The sequence below is a fragment of the Bos grunniens genome, chromosome 2, assembly GCF_055505025.1.
Source record: "Bos grunniens cultivar Pamir isolate PY7600 chromosome 2, Bosgru_T2T1.0, whole genome shotgun sequence".
In the NCBI taxonomy this organism is placed as follows: Eukaryota; Metazoa; Chordata; class Mammalia; order Artiodactyla; family Bovidae; genus Bos; species Bos grunniens.
Genome location: NC_141166.1, coordinates 120,503,370 through 120,526,147, shown reverse-complemented (window position 1 = coordinate 120,526,147; position 22,778 = coordinate 120,503,370).

Here is a 22,778-nt window from a genome sequence, read left to right as displayed (position 1 = left end):
ATAAACACATAAAAATTATTATAACACTCCCAATGGCAACCCACTTCAGTATTCTTGCCTGGAGAATCCCATGGACAGAGGAACCTGACTGGCTACAGTCCATAGAGTTGCACAGGGTCAGACATGACTAAAGCAACTTAGCATGCATGCCCAAGTTTTATAAAGCTTACAGTCTTCTTATAGAAATAAGGGCTTCCATGGTGGCTCAGTTGGGAAAGAATCCATCTGCAATGCAGGAGACCTGGGTTCAATCCCTGGGTTGGAAAGATCTTCTGGAGAAGGGAATGGATACCTACTCCAGTATCCTGGCCTGGAGAATTCCATGGTCTATATAGTTCAGTTCAGTTCAGTTCAGTTGCTCAGTCGTGCCCGACTCTTTGTGACCCCATGAATCGCAGCATGCCAGGCCTCCCTGTCCATCACCAACTCCCAGAGTTCACTCAGACTCATGTCCATCGAGTCAGTGATGCCATCCAGCCATCTCATCCTCTGTTGTCCCCTTCTCCTCCTGCCCCCAATCCCTCCCAGCATCAGTCTTTTCCAATGAGTAAACTTGTCGCATGAGGTGGCCAAAGTGCTGGAGTTTCAGCTTTATCATCACTCCTTCCAAAGAAATCCCAGGGCTTATCTCCTTCAGAATGGACTGGTTGGATCTCCTTGCAGTCCAAGGGACTCTCAAGAGTCTTCTCCAACACCACAGTTCAAAAGCATCAATTCTTTGGCGCTCAGCTTTCTTCATAGTCCAACTCTCACATCCATACACGACCACAGGAAAAACCATAGCCTTGACTAGATGAACCTTTGTTGGCAAAGTAATGTCTCTGCTTTTGAATATGCTATGTAGGTTGGTCATAACTTTCCTTCCAAGGAGTAAGCGTCTTTTAATCTCATAGCTGCAGTCCCCATCTGTAGTGATTTTGGAGCCTCCAAAAATAAAGTCTGACACTGTTTCCACTGTTTCCCCATCTATTTCCCATGAAGTGATGGGACCGGATGCCATGATCTTCGTTTTCTGAATGTTGAGCTTTAAGCCAACTTTTTCACTCTCCTCTTTCACTTTCATCAAGAGGCTTTTGAGTTCCTCTTCACTTTCTGCCATAAGGGTGGTATCATCTGCATATTTGAGGTTATTGATATTTCTCCTGGCAATATTGATTCCAGCTTGTGCTTCTTCCAGCCCAGCGTTTCTCATGATGTACTCTGCATATAAATTAAATAAGCAGGGTGACAATATACAGCCTTGATGAACTCCTTTTCCTATTTGGAACCAGTCTGTTGTTCCATGTCCAGTTCTAACTGCTGCTCCCTGACCTGCATACAGATTTCTCAAGAGGCAGGTCAGGTGGTCTGGTATTCCCATCTCTTTCAGAATTTTCCACAGTTTATTGTGATCCACACAGTCAATGGCTTTGGCATAGGCAATAAAGCAGAAATAGATGTTTTTCTGGAACTCTCTTGCTTTTTCCATGATCCAGTGCATGTTGGCAATTTGATCTCTGGTTTCTCTGCCTTTTCTAAAACCAGCTTGAACATCAGGAAGTTCACGGTTCACATATTGCTGAAGCCTGGCTTGGAGAATTTTGAGCATTACTTTACTAACGTGTGAGATGAGTGCAATTGTGCGGTAGTTTGAGCATTGTTTGGCATTGCCTTTCTTTGGGATTGGAATGAAAACTGACCTCTTCCAGTCCTGTGGCCACTAAGTTTTCCAAATTTGTTGGCATATTGACTGCAGCACTTTCACAGCATCATCTTTCAGGATTTGGAATAGCTCAAGTGGAATTCCATCACCTCCACTAGCTTTGTTCGTAGTGATACTTTCTAAGGCCCACTTGACTGGTAACAAAGAGTCAGATACAACTGAGTGACTTTCATTTCACTTCACTTATAGAAATAAAACTAGTACACAGATATCTCCAGTATTGGTTAGACTATGCCTAGTGGCATGAGAGAGCAATAGACAGTTATTTAAGTTTAAAGTAGAAATGTTTCTTAGAGGGAGTAGCATTTAAGGTGATACCTGAACAATGAGGTTGCCTACATTGTAGACACAGGGAAAGTGTTCCAGGCAAATTGAAAGGGCAAAGCCCTGGAGAACAGAAACTTGCCAGAAACAGAAAGTAGTCCAACTTTACTTGGAAGATACAGGAAAATTAAAGAGAGTGAGCAAGAAAAGTGGTGGCATGACATCACTGAGATCTTTGCACTCCTGCCAAGTGTAAAAACATTAAGGCAGTATAGTCAATGAGGAGACATTCTTCAGGGGAATAGACTGAACAGAGAAGTAATGTTGGGAAGTTACCCTGAAAGAAGTATGTAGAATAAGGGAAAGAGATGGGAAAGTACTTTGAGGCCAGGTTAGGACTTCAATAGAGTACACAAAGCATCCTGTTAGGTATGGAGGTGAAAACGTCACTTTCAGATCTCCTTACAGGATTTAATGTCATGACAGAAATGAGAGGTCCAGGGAGAAAGAAGATGACAAATTTCTGGGAATCTTGCAGCTTTGAGATCCGAAAGGGCAAATTATTTTATTTGTAGGATGTTATCATGTTGACTTACACATTCTCTCTCTCTTTTTTTTTTTTACCGTATTATATTAACCACTGCCCTAGTGCTCTCTCTCCCCCCTTCTGTGACTTCACATGTCAAGTGTGTCTGCTAGCTTACTTAGCTTTGATAGTTCAGTTCAGTTCAGTTGCTCAGTCGTGTCTGACTCTTTGTGACCCCCTGAACCGCAGCACGCCAGTCCTCCCTGTCCATCACCAACTCCCAGAGTCCACCCAAACCCATGTTCATTGAGTCAGTGACGCCGTCCAACCACCTCATCCTCTGTCGTCCCTTCTCCTCCTGCCCTCAATCTTTCCCAGCATCAGGGTCTTTTCAAATGAGTCAGCTCTTTGCATCAGGTGGCCAAAGTATTGGAGTTTCAGCTTCAACATCAGTCTTTCCAATGAACACCCAGAACTGATCTCCTTTAGGATGGACTGGTTGGATCTCCTTGCAGTCCAAGGGACTCTCAAGAGTCTTCTCCAACACTACAGTTCAAAAGCACCAATTCTTCGGCACTCAGCTTTCTTTATAATAGCAGGTGGATTAAAGCCCCATAAACTCATAGACACTGTACAATTTCACCAAAGCAAAGGAAAGTCAATTAATTTTAAGGGATATGCAACTTCCTTAAAATATCAAAATAAGGAAGTACAAGTGACAAAACATGCAAACAAAGTTACCACTAACTACCTCCATGTGTGTGTGTGTGTGTGTGTGTGTGTAAAGAGCACCAAGGGATAGCTCCCCAGAGAGTAAGGGGAAAAAATCACAAATGCGGAGAGAATGATGAGGTGGTTGATGTCAGGTGGTGATGCTGTGCAGTATCTTCATGCCCAAAGAGAGTCAAAAGGCTGCAGAATTACCATGAGGTTTGGGAAGATAGCAGGGTATTAAAGACAGAGACCTTGGTAGGGAGCATGGTTTACTGAGGGGTTTCATATCAACTATGAATTTCTTGATCCCCTACTTTCACTTCCATCTTGCTCTTATTTTCATAGTCATTCTTACTTAGAAGTGATGGATTCAACTGGAAAGATAATTTAGCATGAAATATTATTCAACGCCATATTCCCATATGTGCTCAGAAGCTCAGTCATGTTCAGCTCTTTTGCAACCCCATGGACTGTAGCCCTCTAGGCTCCTCTGTCCATTGGATTCTCCCAGCAAGAATCCTGGAGTAGGGTGCCATTTGCTCCTCCAGGGGATTTTCCCAACCCAGCGATCAAATTTGTGTCTCTTACATATTGTGTGTTGACAGGGGGATTCTTTACCACCGTGACAAGCTCTCATATCCCTATGAAGTATATCTTTTCATGCATTTTTCATACCTCTCAGTTCTTTAAGGCAGAATTGTGTAATTTTGATTTTGCCTACAAAATATCAACAGATTCAGTTATAATTAGAGATAGAATGTGAGTCAAGGGTTCACAGTAATTTGTTTTTGTGCCAGGAAAGTAGATCACACACTGAGAAGTAGGTCTACCTGAAATAATTTAGAAAGGATTTAATATTTTGCAACTAAAACTGGTACATTTGTTCAAAATTTCACTGTGCCCCTTACCAGATAATGTGGTGGGAATAATCACTTAGGCTAGAAATCAGGATTCTAGGAGTGGTCTCTATATTACTGAGTTTGTGATATCCTGCAGAAGTGTTTTGAATATATAGTGTAGCAAAGTAAATATTAATATCCATAAACTGCAAAGGCATATATAAATGAAAGCTCTTATACTATTATTACAAAAGATTCCATAATTTCCTATGGCACTTGAATTCTGGTGTTGGTGAACTTTGGAGAAGGATATTAGAAATGGCTGTAATGCCTGAGGCATCCAGATCTTCTCTATGACCCAGCCCCTATTTACCAACCGCACGATGACCATCCAGGGGCCAGCAAGCAGTTTTCCCTCACAAGAAACTAAGTCTGAAAACTGTTAGAAAATATATCCAAAGGACACACACAGGTTTTATCTGACCTAATGCTTACAGTTTAATGTGTTTTATGGGAAAAATAAAAAAATCATAAATACATAATTTGGCAGAAAAGAATGAACATGCACTTAGAATAAGGAAAGAAACAATCACAAATTTTAAAAGACTGACAAATAGCTCAAAAATACAAATTCTAGGATAATAATAAATATTTAATAAACATATAACATGCAATCTAAAGAGATTTTTCATAAAATTTTCAGTTTATACTTTTATTACCTTTTCATATAACCATAATTTTGTGATACCATTTTCCACAGAGAAAGCAAAATGACAATTTAGTTTTTAATATAATAGATTGAAAACTATTTTTTTTAATTATTGAAAATTGAAATGTATAAAATATGGTTCTTCACAGTTCAGTTCAGTTCAGTTCAGTCGCTCAGTCGTGTCCTACTCTTTGTGACCCCATGAGTCACAGCACGCCAGGCCTCCCCATCCACCACCAACTTCCGGAGTTCGCTCAAACTCATGTCCATTGAGTCAGAGATGCCATCCAGCCATCTCATCCTCTGTCGTCCCCTTCTCCTCCTGCCCCCTATCCCTCCCAGCATCAGGGTCTTTTCAAATGAGTCAACTCTTCACATGAGGTGGCCAAAGTACTGGAGTTTCAGCTTTAGCATCAGTCCTTCCAATGAACACCCAGGACTGATCTCCTTCAGAATGGACTTGTTGGATCTCCTTGCAGTTCAAGGGACTCTCAAGAGTCTTCTCCAACACCACAGTTCAAAAGCATCAATTCTTCAGCGCTCAGCTTTCTTCACAGTCCAACTCTCACATCCATACATGACCATTGGAAAAACCATAGCCTTGACTAGACGGACCTTTGTTGGCAAAGTAATGTCTCTGCTTTTGAATATGCTATCTAGGTTGGTCATAACTTTCCTTCCAACGAGTAAGCGACTTTTAATTTCATGGCTGCAATCACTATCTGCAGTGATTTTGGAGCCCAAAAAAATAAAGTCTGACACTCTTTCCACTGTTTCCCCATCTATTTCCCATGATGTAATGGGACCAGATGCCACGATCTTAGTTTTCTGAATGCTGAACTTTAAGCCAACTTTTTCACTCTCCTCTTTCACTTTCATCAAGAGGCTATTTAGTTCTTCTTTGCTTTCTGCCATAAGGGTGGTGTCATCTGCATATCTGAGGTTGTTGATATTTCTCCCAGGATTCTTGATTCCCGTTTGTGCTTCTTCCAGTCCAGCATTTCTCATGATGTACTCTGCATAGAAGTTAAATAAGTAGGGTGACAATATACAGCCTTGACGTACTCCTTTTCCTATTTGGAACCAGTCTGTTGTTCCATGTCCAGTTCTAACTGTTGCTGCCTGACCTGCATATAGGTTTCCCAAGAGACAGGTCAGGTGGTCTGGTATTCCCATCTCTTTCAGAATTGTCCACAGTTTATTGTGATCCACACAGTCAATGGCTTTGGCATAGTCAATAAAGCAGAAATAGATGTTTTTCTGGAACTCTCTTACTTTTTCGATGATCCAGCAGATGTTGGCAATTTGAGCTCTGGTTCCTCTGCCTTTTCTAAATCCAGCTTGAACATCTGGAAGTGCACGGTTCATGTGTTGCTGAAGCCTGGCTTGAAGAATTTTGAGCATTACTTTACTAGCATGTGAGATGAGCGCAATTATGCGATAGTTTGAGCATTCTTTGGCATTGCCTTTCTTTGGGATTGGAATGAAAACTGACCTTTTCCAGTCCTTTGGCCACTACTGAGTTTTCCAAATTTGCTGGCATATTCAGTGCAGCACTTTCACAGCATCATCTTTCAGGATTTGAAATAGCTCAAGTGGAATTCCATCACCTCCACTAGCTTTGTTCGTAGTGATGCTTTCTAAGGCCCACTTGACTTCACATTCCAGGATGTCTGGCTCTAGGTGAGTGATCACACCATCGTGATTATCTTATCTTCACATTTACATGTACCTTTTTTGATATCTCAGGTTTGTGCTTTCCATACTAGCAATTCTAATAAATTTAATGGTCTCTTTAAAATATTATATGCATGGCATGTATGTGCACGCTAAGTTGCTTTAGTTGTGTCCAACTCTTTGTGACTCCATGGACTATAGCCCACCAGGCTCTTCTGTCCATGGGATTCTTCAGGCAAGAATACTGGAATGGGTTGCCATGCCTACCTCCAGGGGACCTTCCCAATCAAAGGATCAAAGCTATACCACTTATGTCTCTTGCATTGGCAGGTGGATTCTTTATCTCTAAAGCCACCTGGGAAGGCCAATATGCATAGTACGTTTGTAATTATTGATACTCATTATTGAAAATATTTATAATGGGAGAGAAGCTTCTATTTAGACCTGATATCAGTACGAGCTGTATCTTCTGCTTACAATTGCACACATCAGCTTTTTGGAAGGATTTACTACAGATAACTCTGACCCTGTACATTTCTACCCTTGTTTCTCTTGTCTTCCCACATATATCCCACAACAGGATCTCTGGGATGAGTTCATATCAAAATATGACCTCCAGTCCTGCACATTTCTGAGAAGACATCAGGTGAGGTAGTACGGTGGAAAACTTCTAGAAGCAAGCCCTACTTTGATTCACAGATGTGATAGCATACTTCATAAATATATCTCCTAAACTACAAACAGAAATATGTCCACCAAAACTAAATGTATCCCTGAGTTTACTTCCCGTGTCTACATCCTCAAAATTTCTATAGTCACACAAATCTTGTCATACAGGACAGGATAGATTTAGGATCCTAGTAGGAGATAGAATTCTTCACTGAGAATAGTCAAAATGCCTTTGTCTGCAAATATTTAAAAACCATATGCCATATGAATACACTGCTAATGTCATCTTGGTCCTTGGAAGCAACCCAAGCAAAAGAGGGCTCTGAGCTTAAGATCAATTAGCCTCATAGTAAGTCTGTCTCTGAATCAATGATGTATGAAACCAAGGAACAAATACCACTTTGTTGGCCTTTTTCATGAGTATCACAGGAGAATAATGTCAGGTGTAGATTAGTGATAGTCAAATTATACTTCTTCAGGCTTGAGCAAGGATTAGGGTGTGAAATCAAGCAGATACAAAAAAGAAACTTTAGCAGGAAAATAGGATGACAGAGTTGAGATTCTAATGAAGAGGTAGGAAGTAACAGATGAAAGAGATGGGAATATGAAAATGAGTATCAGTGTTCAGGATTACCAAATGAAACCACAGAAGCCACTACACCCAGAGATGCCCTCTCCATTGAAACCTAGTTTTCTGGTAACACCTGGATACAGCCAAAGGCATTCAATATAAGAACTTGTCCACTCCCAGAATATGAAAGAGAAGGTGTTAGTCTAAGCGGTTAAACAGTGACATACATCTCTAATCACCCTGATTTGGTTGACACTCTAGTGGTTTTCAGAGGAGTTTCTTTCAGATGCGTTACTCTGAATGAGTAATTCAGCTGAGGAAATTAGTGCTTATATGGGTCTATTAGTAATGGCACTGACTTATGTTAAGAATTTCTAAACATTTTCTTTTAGGACTATCAGACATTTTTGAGCTTGGGAATTTACAGTCACTGGGTATGGAGGGTTAGGGTTGGCACCATCAGAGAGAATCTTTTTATTACCAAAAAGTAAGCAATCTTCCCTAACCACCCTCCCCTGCCAAAAAACACCCTACATTTCCAGAAAAACATCGCCATGCTCTTTGAGTTTAATGTCAAATCTGGGAAGGGGATTCCAGTAGTGAAGTTTAGACTAGAGGCCCAATACTTAGTGTGGGTAGTCTAACTGCTCTTCTTAAAATAATCTTTCCTGGGAAAACTACAAAACTTTACAGGGTTCAGGTAGGAGTCAGAGAGCAACCGAAACTACACACCCCCTTCCACTGAAACAATGTTCTTCAAAGGGATGACCCGAGGTTCACCTGTATCGGAACTTCTAAGGGTGCTGGTTTAAAATGAAAAAATCACCAGCTCACAGACACTTAAGGAAATGCAAACTCTGCATATGGGTCTCACAAACATGCATGGCTGACAAGCATCCCAGTGAATTTTTACAACTTTTGCACCAACACCTGAAAAGTGGCAAAGGCTGCCATCAAGGAGTGAGGATGGATTGAAGGAAGGATCCTTAGCCACCATCAAACAGTTCAAGGAATTGCCTCAAATTACATGACCAGAGTCACAGAGAATTCCAAAGTGGAGATACTCACATTTGAATGAGCTATGCTTGCTGAAGATTAATGCCTTACTCTTTGCGACACCAATTTGACTTTGCTGTTTCCCATTATGGCTCCTTTGCTTTCATTCTCTCCCTCTTTTGACAGATACAACTTCATTTGGATGTTCCCATGGTCCTCCTGTGCTTTCTGGACTCACTAGATTGAATGGAATCTCAAATCCAACCTACGCTCAGTGATATTCTGTCCCTCTGTGACATTCCTAAAATGTTACCATGTGATTTTGGCTTGATTGGCAATTGAAAGGGAACTCTGGGGCACTTCTCTCTTTTTAAACACTGCTAATCATCAAAACCATGGTCCTTATCACATATCAAACTATATCTCTCTATAATTAGCACCATTGCTCATAGGTCTGCCTTCTGGTAATATACTTCAGGTAATTGAGTTCCTCTTCCACATGACAGCTATGGCTATATTCTAACTGATAAGTCTTTAGCTTTGCATGTTTTATAATGTATTCTGTGCACGTGAAATGAGAATTGTCTCAATTGCCATCCCTATGATTATATATATTCCTAACCATGCCCTCATTAGATAAAAACTCCAACAAAACTGTCCTCAGAAAAGTTTTTGTTTGTGCTGTTCAATGTGTGCATGCTCAATCACTTTAGTCATGTCCGAATCTTTGCCACCGCGTGGACTGTAACCCACCAGGCTCCTCTGTCCATGGAATTCTCCAGGCAAGAATACTGGAGTGGATTGTCATGCCCTCCTCCAGGGAATCCTCCTGACCCAGTGATCAAACCTGCATCTCTGTGTCTCCTGCATTGCAGGCAGATTTGCTAGCTGAGCTGTCGTTGTTTCAATAGTGGTTCTCAAACCAGGGCAGTTTTCTCCCCCACCTCCCACTCTGACAATAGGGAACATTTGACAATGTCTAGAGACACTAATTGGAGAAGGAAATGGCAACCCACTCCAGTGTTCTTGCCTGGAGAATCCCATGGACAGAGAAGCCTGGTAGGCTGCAGTCCATGGGGTCGCATAGAGTCGGACACGACTGAAGTGACTTGGCAGGCAGAGACACTAATAGTGCCTACACTTGAGAGGGGCGCCACTGTCTTTTGTGGACAGACGCCAACACACAAACATCCTGCAATGCCCAGAATGTTGCCCCACCTTCCCCTTTCATCCCTACAACAAAGAATTAAAGAATTATCCAGACTAAACTGTCAAGTGTTGAGGCTAAGAAAACTTTGTTAGAAAACCTCAAGTCAATATAGAAAAATGTGTACAATGATTTACTTGCTACTCACTCTTCCTTGAGATTCCTTTCAAAACAGGCAAAATTTTCACATTCCATGTCACCTTTCGCCTGGAAAATTGTTAAAACATATTTTTACAAGTTAGGATCATCACTGACAATGTTATAAGCTACTTACATGTTTATCTCAGTGGAAAAGGGGAAAATTCTGGTTCTTTGGACATATTCTGTTGAATGTTTTGTCTGTACATAGTCTCCAACTGGTCTGAGAGAATCATTTGCCCTTGACTTCTAAAACAAAACAAACAAATAGAACAAAAATAAAATAAAACAAATGTCAGCACATGAGAATCTGACTTGCAGGTAAGATATTCAAAATCAGCCTTCTATAAACACTATCTTTAACTCTACTACAATAAAATAGACATTAAACACATTTAAATTGCCTACGAAGTAAAGATGAAGCCCACTTTAATTCACTTGCATTTTACAGTCATTCATGAGGTATTTAATGTGTGCTGGGTGCTGGGTCAGATGCTAATGATATGAGAGAAAACAAAATCTCTAACTTTGACAAAGAGTCTGCTGAGGGAGAGAGAAATATAAACTGTTCTCAGAGCAGATGACATTCCTGTTCCATCAAAAAGATGACTCAGAAGAGTCGTTCTTCATCTTCTGCCACCAAATCTTCCAACCCACCAGCATCTCTAAAACTGTATGCTCTGCCTGTGCGGTGACAGTGGATTCACTGTCCATGTTCTACATAGACCAACTTCTCTCACACACTGGGTCCCACCTCTGTCTAATCAATGACTTTCCTCAGGTAATTATCTCCTTTCTCTTTTCTCTCATTACATCATGTTTCGCTCCTCTTTTCTGTATCACTGATATCATCATAAAAGCATTCTGTACTATCTATAAGTCTCAGTCTCATCTCTATACCCACACCTCCTTCTGATCTCCTTTCACCCTCTTAGCTCAAACTATCAGTGTCCTTTGATACAGATCATCTCTGTCTCCTCCTTAAAATATATATATATATTTTTAACTTGGAATTTTGTACACCATATATTTCTGATTTTTTTCTTACCTATATGGTTGCTACTTCTCAGTCTTCTCTGCTGGAACTTCATCTCCCCAACCTTGAAATGCTATAGACCCCTTACTCTTAGATGATCCTATCCACTCCAATGGCCTTCAACACATTCTATGTGCTGATGACCCTCAGATTTCTATTTCCAGAATGAATCTTTCCTCTGAATTGTAATACTTTGTACTAGGATGTCTAATGGGCGTTTCAATCCTTGCAAATCTGAAACTGGGCCCTTGATTCACCTCCCTACCGCTTGCCAAACATGTTTTTCCTCTAGAGATTCTTATCACAGTAGTTACTGCCATAAAGCATCTTATGTCAAAAATCTGGTGTCATAACTTTTCTTCAAACCCATCAAATGAATATTGATAGAATTAGATTTGAATAGTAGCCTGCCCTAACCTAATGTCTCTCTCTTGGGTTCATCACCTGGTACTCCAAGAAGTCTCTGCTCTGGTAAATCAACAGCCAGTTCTCCCCATAGTAGCCAGAGAAAAATATTTTTAAATGAAAATTATATCACATCACCCAAGTCCTTATGACAGAACACAAAGAATAAATAAAGAGCCTCTTGATGAAAGTGAAAGAGGAGAGTAAAAAAGTTGGCTTAAAACTCAACAGTCAGAAACGAAGATCATGGCATCCAGTCCCATCACTTCATGGCAAATAGATGGGGAAACAATGGAAACAGTGACAGACTTTATTTTCTTGGGCTCCAAAATCACTGCAGATGGTGACTGCAGCCATGAATTTAAAAGACGCTTGCTCCTTGAAAGAAAAGTTGTGGCCAACCTAGACAGCATATTAAAAAGCAGAGACGTTACTTTACCAACAAAGATCCATCTAGTCAAAGTTATGGTTTTTCCAGTAGTCATGTATGGATGTGAGAGTTGGACTGAGAAGAAAGCTGAGCGCTGAAGAATTGATGCTTTTGAACTGTGGTGTTGGAGAAGACTCTTGAGGGTCCCTTGGACTGCAAGGAGGTCCAACCATTCTAAAGGAGATCAGTCCTGGGTGTTCATTGGAGGGACTGATGCTAAAGCTGAAACTCCAATACTTTGGCTACCTCATGTGAAGAATTGGCTCATTGGAAAAGACCCTGATGCTGGGAAAGATTGAAGGCAGGAGAAGAAGGGGACAACAGAGGGTGAGATGGTTGATGGCATCACTGACTCGATGGACATGAGTTTGAGCAAGCTTTGGGAGCTGGTGATGGACAGGAAAGACCGGCATGCTGAGGTTCATGGGGTTGCAAAGAGTTGGACACGACTAAGCGGCTGAACTGAACCCAGCTCCTGAACACTGTGTGGTAGTTTTCCAACATTCAGAATAAAATCATAGTCTTTACCTTATCAGGCTCAATTTAAATTCTCACTTCCATTTCCTGTCATTTTCTCCTTGCTCATGACACTCTGTCGGCCTTTTTTCAAGTTTCACCTTTTTACCTCAGAATCTTTATAATCACTGTAACTACTTCCTGAAACAATTTTTCTCCAGGAAATCACATGGCTCATTCCTTACTATGTTCATGTACTACCCAAATATCATTTCCTAAGAGACAACCCTCTTAATATCAACTCTTCTCTAACCCCATGCTATGCTATGCTATGCTAAGTCACTTCAGTCATGTCGGACTCTGTGCGACCCCACAGACAGCAGCCCACCAGGCTCCCCCGTCCCTGGGATTCTCCAGGCAAGAACACTGGAGTGGGTTGCCATTTCCTTCTCCAATGCATGAAAGTGAAAAGTGAAAGTGAAAGTGAAGTCGTGTCCGACTCTTAGCGACCCTATGGATTTCAGCCTACCAGGCTCCTCCGTCCATGGGATTTTCCAAGCAAGAGTACTGGAGTGGGGTGCCATTGCCTTCTCCATACCTTGTTATAATTTTTTCTAGCATTTATCACCACCTGATTTGCATTCTAATTTACTTGTTTGTATATTTACTGTTTATTCCACTATTATATAAATGCCATAGCCACAGGATTTTTGTTTTGTTCTCAACTCTATCCCTGGAGAAGGAAATGGCAACCCACTCCAGTGTTCTTGCCTGGAGGATCTCAGGGACGGGGGAGCCTGGTGGCTGCCGTCTATGGGGTCACACAGAGTCGGACACGACTGAAGTGACTTAGCATAGCATAGCAACTCTATCCCTAGAGCTAAGAACTGTCCTTGGAGTATCTTGGGCACTCAAATATTCATTTAACTACTGAATGAACTAGTCTCCATATTCAGCGAGATAGCACCTGGTACACGCTTTCCTAACTTTTGTAAACTTTGTTCATTTCTCTTATTTACCAAGCTTATACTTTTGGAAGCAGTATACTAACCCTATGTTGTTTATAGGTAACTGGAAATAAGCATTCATTTGTAATACTTTCTATATTTGGGCACATCTTACCCTGAGGTGGAAATCAAACAATATATGATACAGTGAATACAACATTCCACAGCACATCAATTAAGTACAAATAAGTGATTAAAATAATTACCAAGACAATCACATTATTTTAAATAATCTAATTTTTAATAATTTTAGTAATTAGGAAAAATATATTTAGTAATTAGGAAAAATTATATTTATATATATTAGAAGTTTATATATTTAAGGGATGAAACAAGATGACCCAAGATTCCATTCTAGAGATGGGTGCAATTTGAGCTCTTCAAAAAGGAGGGCATGGGAACCCACCTAGTATTCTTGCTTGGACAATTCCATGGACAGAGGAGCCTGGTGGGCTACAATCACAAACAATTGGACAGGACTGACACTTTCACTGTCAAAGAGAATTGTAGTATATCTTGTGGCTGGTCTTAGATATTTGATACAAGAATCAATGTCTGTGTTTCCTGAATTAGGTTTTGATGTGTTCCCTGACATCTAGGATTTGAAGTTCGATGAGCTAACAATACTAAAACTTTGCTTTCTTAGTGACAAATGAAACATGTACTTGAAAAGTAGCCTAATTGTGTAACCTAAAAAAAAAAAATCTGAATAATGGTATCGAGTCATAACCTGCAGAGATAAAGAGATTGATGTTCCCACTGTTCCTGAGCAGACTTAGATTAATTGTCAAACTTCCAATGAAGGAGTGAAGAGCTGCTTGCCTCAATCTTGTTGAGAATAAAGATTCTGACACTTCTTATTTCACATTACAAAGGTAAATAAACATACTTAATGCAATATATTAAAACACAGGGTTGGGAGGAAAGAGGAACAGGCTTCTAATTTTTGGTCACCCCCTAAGAAGTAGTATGGCCTTGAGCCCCAATTTCCCCATTTTTATCATTAATAACAGGTGAGGGGAGTGAGATAAAATAATTCTTTGTGTCTTCTACTTGAGGCCAATTTGCAATATAAACCACAAAGCCACTTATTGGCAGTTCTACAGATTATACTGAATGTAAGATCATTTTTGTGCCTTTTAACATGGACAAAGATATAAAATATATCCATGGCATAAAATTTTTCCATAAAGTCAATTAGAACAATAGGAAAACCCCCCAAAATCAGTTCCTTCAAAACTTAAAAATTAACCAATGGTCTGTAATAATCCAAGGAACATTCATTCAATAAAATTGGCTCAATTTTGGTAAAAAGCAGTGAGCTTTGTGGTGTCTTAACTTGCCCTGTCCCCATCTGCTCTTACTACCTCTGTGATATCTTTGAAAACCAACAGCTTTGCAGTCTACTGTGAAAATCTTCAGTTTAGCAGTCACTTGGTGGAGCAGAATGAATTCAGGGCTCCCCACAAGTCAGAGAATTACTGTTAGTTGATCTGCCTGACAGCTGCCTGAAAACCACCACTTAAAGGACTTGTATTTATTTCACCTGATTCAGAACTTACTCAATGAGAAAAGCCCTTTGGGAGGGGTGGTATTTGTCTAAAATGATTAGGGGCAATTGTTTAAGACTGCAGCTGCCTGAAGTAGTGATAACAGTTGGAGAAATCAAGAGGCTTACCAGAAAATATAAAAGGAAACACTAGAAATTAGATGTCCATATGGGGCTTTTAAAAGTTCTGACATTTTCTTGGAAAAGAAGGCCACTCATATATGCAGGGCTGCACTCAGGAAAGACTGTATTCAGGACTGTGTAAGTACTGAGGAAAGCCTCAAAAAAGTCCTAAGCTCTTACTGATAGCTCTGCATAATCAGGAAGTGAAAGTTGAGACATAGTGTAAATTGCCAGAGCATTTGTGTCCAAACATGCACACAAACCCCCTTAGAAAACACTGGGAGAATTATTGATTCATTATATTTGAGGAAATCTCTATCCAATCATCAGCTGACCACTGAGGTAACTGAACAGAGACATCAGAGGCTACAAGTGACAAAGAGTACAGAATTGGTTCAGTTCAAACAGAAAGACAATTCTTTGTGAAGATGACAAGAGTGGGTGGGATGTGATTTCCAGAGCAACCACATATTACTAAAGATGTCCAGTTTTCAATAAAAAATCATGAGACATGAAATGAAACACTAAAGTATATTGCATATGCAGGAGAGATTAATAGAAACTGTCCCTAAAGAAGCCCAGATGTTACTTAATAGAAAAAGATATTAAACCATTCATTATAAATATGTTGAAAGAACTAAAGGAAACAATGTCTGAAAAATGAATGGATATAAGAGGAAAGATGTCCCAAATAGAAAATAACAAAAAAAGAGATGTAATTTTTTTTTAAGAGTGAAATAGAAATACTGGCATTAAAGTCAAACAATTTAAGTGAGAAAAAAAAAGTACCAGAAAGTATCAACAGCAGCTATGAGCTGAACAAAGGAAAAATTAGCAAACCTGAAGATAGATCAGTTAAGAATATGTAGTCTGAGGCATCGAAAATAAAAAAGAATGAAGAAAAATGAGCAGAAACTCAGACTTGTGGGATAACACATAAAAAATGAGAGTTCTGAAGGAGTGAAGAGAAAGAAAGGGGCAGAAAGAATATGTGAAGAATCAATGACATAAAACTCCTGAAATGATAAAAAATATTCATCTACCTATCCAAGAAGCTCAATAAATTCCAAGTAATAAACTCAAAGAGATCCACAGCTGCACACATAACAGTAAACATTTTGGAAGCCTAAGACAATAATTTTCAGTGTAGCAAGAAAGACATGACCAAACATGTACAAGGGACAATCAATAAAATTAACAGATGATTTTTCATCTTCAGCTATGAAGTCCAAAAGGCAGTGTGATGACATTTTCAAAGTGCGGAAATCAATAATTCCATACTCAGCAAAACTATTCTTCAAGAATGAAGACGTTAAGATATATTATGGACAAATAAAAACAGAATTAATTGATAACAGATGTGTCCCACAAGAATTAACCCAAGAAGTATTTCAAACTGAAATAAAAGGACACTAGCAAGAAATTCGGAGAAGGCAATGGCAACCCACTCCAGTACTCTTGCCTGGAAAATCCCATGGACTGAGGAGTCTGGTAGGCTGCAGTCCATGGAGTTGCTAAGAGTCGGGCACAACTAAGCGACTTCACTTTCACTTTTCACTTTCATGCATCGGAGAAGGAAATGGCAACCCACTCCAGTATTCTTGCCTGGAGAATCCCAAGGACAGAGGAGCCAAGTGGGCTGCCGTTTATGGGGTCGAACAGAGTCGGACACGACTGAAGCTACTTCGCAGCAGCAGCAAGAAATTTGAATCCACAAAAATAAGAAAAGAGAAGTTAACTATATAGATATAGATAAAAGAGACTAAGTATCTTTTATATTCTCTTACCTTGTTTAACAACAGTTGAATAAAGCAATAATTATACAACTATATTGATGCTTGTAATGCACAAATATGTAATATAAAAATACTAATGTATAAAGATTATAATAATAGCATAAATGAAGGAGAGGAAATATAGATATGTTGGTGCAAAATTCCTGCCTTCAATTGAATTTAAGCAGGTATGAATTTGAACTAGATCATTGGTGTCAACATGTTTGATTGTAACACTCAGGGGTACTTGGGGATTACATATAATCAAAAATATATTAAAATAAATGAAGTGAAGTGAAGTCACTCAGTCATGTCCTTACTCTTTGTGACCCCATCGACTGTAGCCTAACAGGCTTCTCTGTCCATAAAATAAATGAGGGAATGAAAATGAAATATTAGAAAATATTTAACACAAAAGAATGGATGAGAGAAGGGAGAAAAAACATACAAATGACATATAAAAACTCAAAAAACAAGTTAGCAAAGTGGATAAGAAACAATCTCCAGCTACATGCTGTTTAAAAGAAACACACTTTAAAAGACAAGTTAAAATTATGAAAATTAAAAGGATGGAAAAATATATACCATGCAAATAGCAAAAGAGGTATCATGGCTATGTTAATATCAAACAAAAAAAACTTAAAGACAAAAGTTGTTACTACAAAAAAAGGAAGATATTTTATAATAAGATAGTCAATACATTAGGAAGGCATAATTATAACCAATATATATCAGACAACAGAAACTCAAAATATGTTAACAAAAATGTATGAATTTAATAAGAGAAATAGACAATTCGACAGGAATAGAGAATTCAAGACTCCACTTCAAGTAAGTCTTCTACTACATGATTATATCAGAAGAAATAAGGAATATAAAACTTGAACAACACCACAAATCAACTAAACTTAACAGGTATATATGTATTTAAAATATTCCACATAACTACAAAACAGTACACATTTTTCTCAAGCCCACATGGCTATACTCCAGTAAAGAATGTTTATGAGGCCATAAAAAAGCCATAATAAATGTAAACTGCTGAGAATTATTCAAAATATGTTATTTAATATCTGACTACAAAAATAGAATCAAACTAGAAATCATTATCCAATGAGAACTTAGAAAAGTCACAAATATTTGAAAATTAACACTCAGTGGGTCAAAGAGAGAAACACAATTAGAAACTATGTAGGTATGATTGAAAACAAAAACATAACATACTAAATTAAGAGCAGATTGTGAAAGCAGCATTTAGTGGAAAACTTACAGCTGTAATAGTCATATTTAAAAATAAGAAAGGTGTAAAACAAAGTATATACATTGTATAGTCCTTCAGTTTCTGTTATTTGTCAAGGATTTATAAACCAAATTCATTGTTCTTCATAAATCTGACTTCATTTCAGTTATTGACCCTTCATTTGAGAGAGTACCAGCAATTGTGATTAACTCTGTTAACTCTCAGAGAAGGCAATGGCACCCCACTCCAGTACTTTTGCCTGGAGAATCCCATGGATGGAGGAGCCTGGTGGGCTGCAGTCCATGGGGTCACTAGAGTTGGACACGACTGAGCGACTTCCCTTTCACTTTTCACTTTCTTGCATTGGAGAAGGAAATGGCAACCCACTCCAGTGTTCTTGCCTGGAGAATCCCAGGGACGGGGGAGTCTGGTGGGCTGCCGTCTATGGGGTCACACAAGAGTTGGACATTACTGAAGTGACAGCAGCAGCAGTACAAGAGTTAACAGCTGCTGCTGCTGCTAAGTCGCTTCAGTTGTGTTCGACTCTATGTGACCCCATAGACGGCAGCCCACCAGGCTCCCCCGTCCCCAGGATTCTCCAGGCAAGAACACTGGAGTGGGTTGCCATTTCCTTCTCCAATGCATGAAAGTGAAAAGTGAAAGGAAAGTCACTCAATTGTGTCCGACTCAGCGACCCCATAGACTGCAGCCTACCAGGCTTCTCCGTCCATGGGATTTTCCAGGCAAGAGTACTGGAGTGGGGTGCTACTGCCTTCTCCAAACTCTTGTACTAGTTCCTGAATAAAGCATAGACTCATCAGATCAATTTTTTTTATCATGAATGTTTGTGATCATGTTATAATTCAATAATTTCATATGCAAGTGCTAGCTAGCTTCACTGCTCAAAATTTAGAAGAAGAATAAAAAATTTTAAATGAATTTTTAAAAGCAAAACTGACACATGTATGAGGTGCATTTTGCTGTTGTATAATTGTAAGCATGCCTATAGGGATGACCACTTTTTATTTACTGCACTACACTCATAAGAACCCTTTTGGTTAGCTGTCTTAAAATTTAAATCAAGACTATTTATTTGAAATATATGTATAGTATCCTCCCATTCTATTTCACTGCAAATATTGAGATTTGTCTTCTCTACCTACTTAATTGATATTTCAGTTTGATTCTCAAATACTTTGACATGGTGAATAATCATACCTGAGAAATTGTATTTCATTCTTTCAATAATATAAGCTGTTTTCCAAACCCCATTTAGCAGATTAAAATTAGCACACTTTCAGTTATTTAATGTTAAAAATTTGTGTACTTACATGAGGTCTTTTATGGTCATAGGTGATGCAAGAATCAATTCTACTCCTGTATCAGTCACAGTTACTATATATATTGCCATGATGAATATGTGGAGGAAAAAATATTCAGGTTTATACACTTGTACAATTTTGTATATTCTGATTCTATAAAAATTGATTTATTTTTTATAGGAAGGAAAAAGCCGGCTGTGATAAAGCAGCAAGAAGACCAAGGGTTTTATCATCAGTGCTCAAGGGCATTGAAACTTTACTAGCTTACCAATTCACATGGCTGACTTAATATACTAGAGTAATAAATTTTTAAAAGCCATTCTTTTCTGTAGCTTTGGTATTAAAGTGCCAATACTATGAATAATAAAGGGAGAATCATAAAGGAGAAACCAGGAAGTTCCGGTTGTGTTTGTGTTACCTAAAGGAGCAGTGGGGAGGCAGATGTGACCAGCCAACTATCACTTGGATAGTTGATTTAGAATCATCCATGCTTGCATTTTGTGTTTTTCATACATAAGTGTATTACAAAAGGTGAACTATTTTCTATTTACTTAAATAATACCATCCCAGATATACTAGAAATTTCTCTAATAGATATAACTGTGTTGCATCTATCAAAGAAAAGAAGAAAAACCTTAAATCAATAACCTAAATTTACATCTTAAGAATCTAGAAAAGGCAGAGGAAACAAAATCCAAAGCAAGCAGAAGGAATGAGGCAATAAAACTTAGAGCAGAGATAAACAAAATAGACAATAATGAAATAACAGAGAAAGATCACCAAAACCAAAAATTTCTTCTTTGAAAAATCAAAATTAACAGTTAACACATTACATAACAAATGAAATGTAGAAGTTCTCATTAAGAAATAGCTACCGACAGATTCAAGAGGAAAGAGGAAACCTCAATTGATGTATTAACAAGTAAAGAGATTAAATATCACAAAGAAAGCCTGAGCCCAGATGGCTTTAGCAATGACTACCAAACGTGTAAGCAATAACTAAAATGAATCCTTCATAAATTCTTCTCAAAAGTAGAAAAAAAGGGACTACGCCACAATTCCCTTTTATAAGGCCAGTACTACAACAACAAAAACAAAGACATAACAAGAAAACTATAGACCAGTATCTGTTATAGATGCAACAATTCTCAAAATACTAACAAACTGAATTCAGACACATGAAAAAGATTATACATGATGACCTAATGGGATTTATCCTTGGGAGGCAACATTGGGCTGACATTCAAGAACTATTAATGTAAGTCACCACGGCAAAAGACTAAAAGACAAAAGTATATGATAATTTCAGTTAGTAGAAAACATACCAATAAGTATTCAAGATCTAAATAAATGGTAAGATATCCCATTTTCACAGATCAGAATTAATACTGCAAAGAAGGCTGCTGCTGCTGCTGCTGCTGCTAAGTTGCTTCAGTCGTGTCTGACTCTGTGGGACCCCATAGACGGCAGCCCACCAGGCTCCCCCGTCCCTGGGATTCTCCAGGCAAGAACACTGGAGTGGGTTGCCATTTCCTCCTCCAATGCATGAAAGTAAAAACTGAAAGTGAAGTTGCTCAGTTGTCTCTGACTCTTAGTGACCCCATGGACTACGGCCTACCAGGCTCCTCCGTCCATGGGATTTTCCAGGCAAGAGTACTGGAGTGGGGTGCCATTGCCTTCTCCAAAGAAGGCAATACCTGCCAAATACAGATTCAACACACTGCTAAGTCATATCAGTCGTGTCCGACTCTGTGAGATCCCATAGACGGCAGCCCACCAGGCTCCCCCATCCCTGGGATTCTCCAGGCAAGAACATTGGAGTGGGTTGCCATTTCCTTCTCCAATGCATCAAAGTGAAAAGTGAAAGTGAAGCCGCTCAGTCATGTCTGACTCCTATCGACCCCATGGACTGCAGCCTACCAGGCTCCTCCGTCCATGGAAGTTTCCAGGTAAGAGTACTGGAGTGGGTCACCAGTGCCTTCTCCGATTCAACACAATCCCCCCCCCCAAAATTCCACCTGGCTTATTTATAGACATTGACAAGTTGATCCTAAAATTCACATAGAAATTCAAGGGTCAAAGGTAGCCAAAACCATCTTGAAAAATAGAAAAAAAATGGAGAAATCACATATCCTGATTTCAAACCTGACTCTAGAATAACTTCCAGTTTTTGGTTCTGCATGTAAAGAACTTGAAGTCACCATTCAATGCTAATGAGTAAAATGCGAACCAGAATGAAAAATCAGTAACTCTCCTATGATCTATAAGAAAGGGCAGGACACAACGGCTGCTCTCAAGACAGGAGAGATGAACAGGGAAGTACAGAGATTGTGGCTTGTTAGAACAGAATCTGATGAGTAATAACTACCACAGGAACCAGTGCTGGGGTAGGACAAGCTGAATGATAACTTACGAATTGCTTGAACAAGTGAAGAAGTCTCAGAGTTAAAAACTCCAGAAGCAGAGAGTCATGGGGAGAGATGCGGGTGCTCCACGATATGATGAGGTTTATCTTCAGTAAATCAACCAGATACCCACAATAAATATAAGAGAAAAAAAAGTATTCTGTCTTGCTTCTGGAAGGGTGAGGGAAAAAGGGAAATATTTTTAAACAGGCCAAAGCACTGTGCTGTTCTTAACAAGGCCTGCCTTCAGGGAAAACTACTTAACCAAAGTCTATATTACTGGGGTTTTATCAGAGTCTAACTGAACCAGGAAAGGAAAACACCCAACTTACACTCACTATTGCTGTCCTGTCCCATCTAAGCTGTGAAAAGAAATTGAGAAACACATGTTAAATTCACAGTTCAAAGGCACAGACATTAAAAGACTGACCTACTCAAAGACTAGAGAATGTTTTCCCTATTCCCATATCTCACCACCATATTAGTAAAGGCTTATTTAGAGAGGTTTCTTTTACCCAGTACATAATGCCTAGCTTGGAGAAGGCAATGGCACCTTGCCTAGCTGCTGCTGCTGCTGCTAAGTCGCTTCAGTCATGTCCGACTCTGTGTGACCCCATAGACGGCAGCCCACCAGGCTCCCCTGCCCCTGGGATTCTCCAGGCAAGAACACTGGAGTGGGTTGCCATTTCCTTCTCCAATGCATGAAAGTGAAGTCACTCAGTCGTGTCCGACTCCTAGCGACCCCATGGACTGCGGCCTACCAGGCTCCTCCGTCCATGGGATTTTCCAGGCAGGAGTACTGGAGTGGGGTGCCACTGCCTCGCTACTCAGAAACAATTTTAAGACACACCGAAAGGCAAACAACAACAAGAAAAAATAATTTAAAGAGACAGTGTCATAGAGAAGAACAAATCTGACCCCATCATGGATGTTTCTTTTACTTTAACCTTTGTATTCTATTGCTTTTGGTGCAAGTTAAAAATGTTGCCTCAATATGTAAGGAAATTTGGAAAACTCA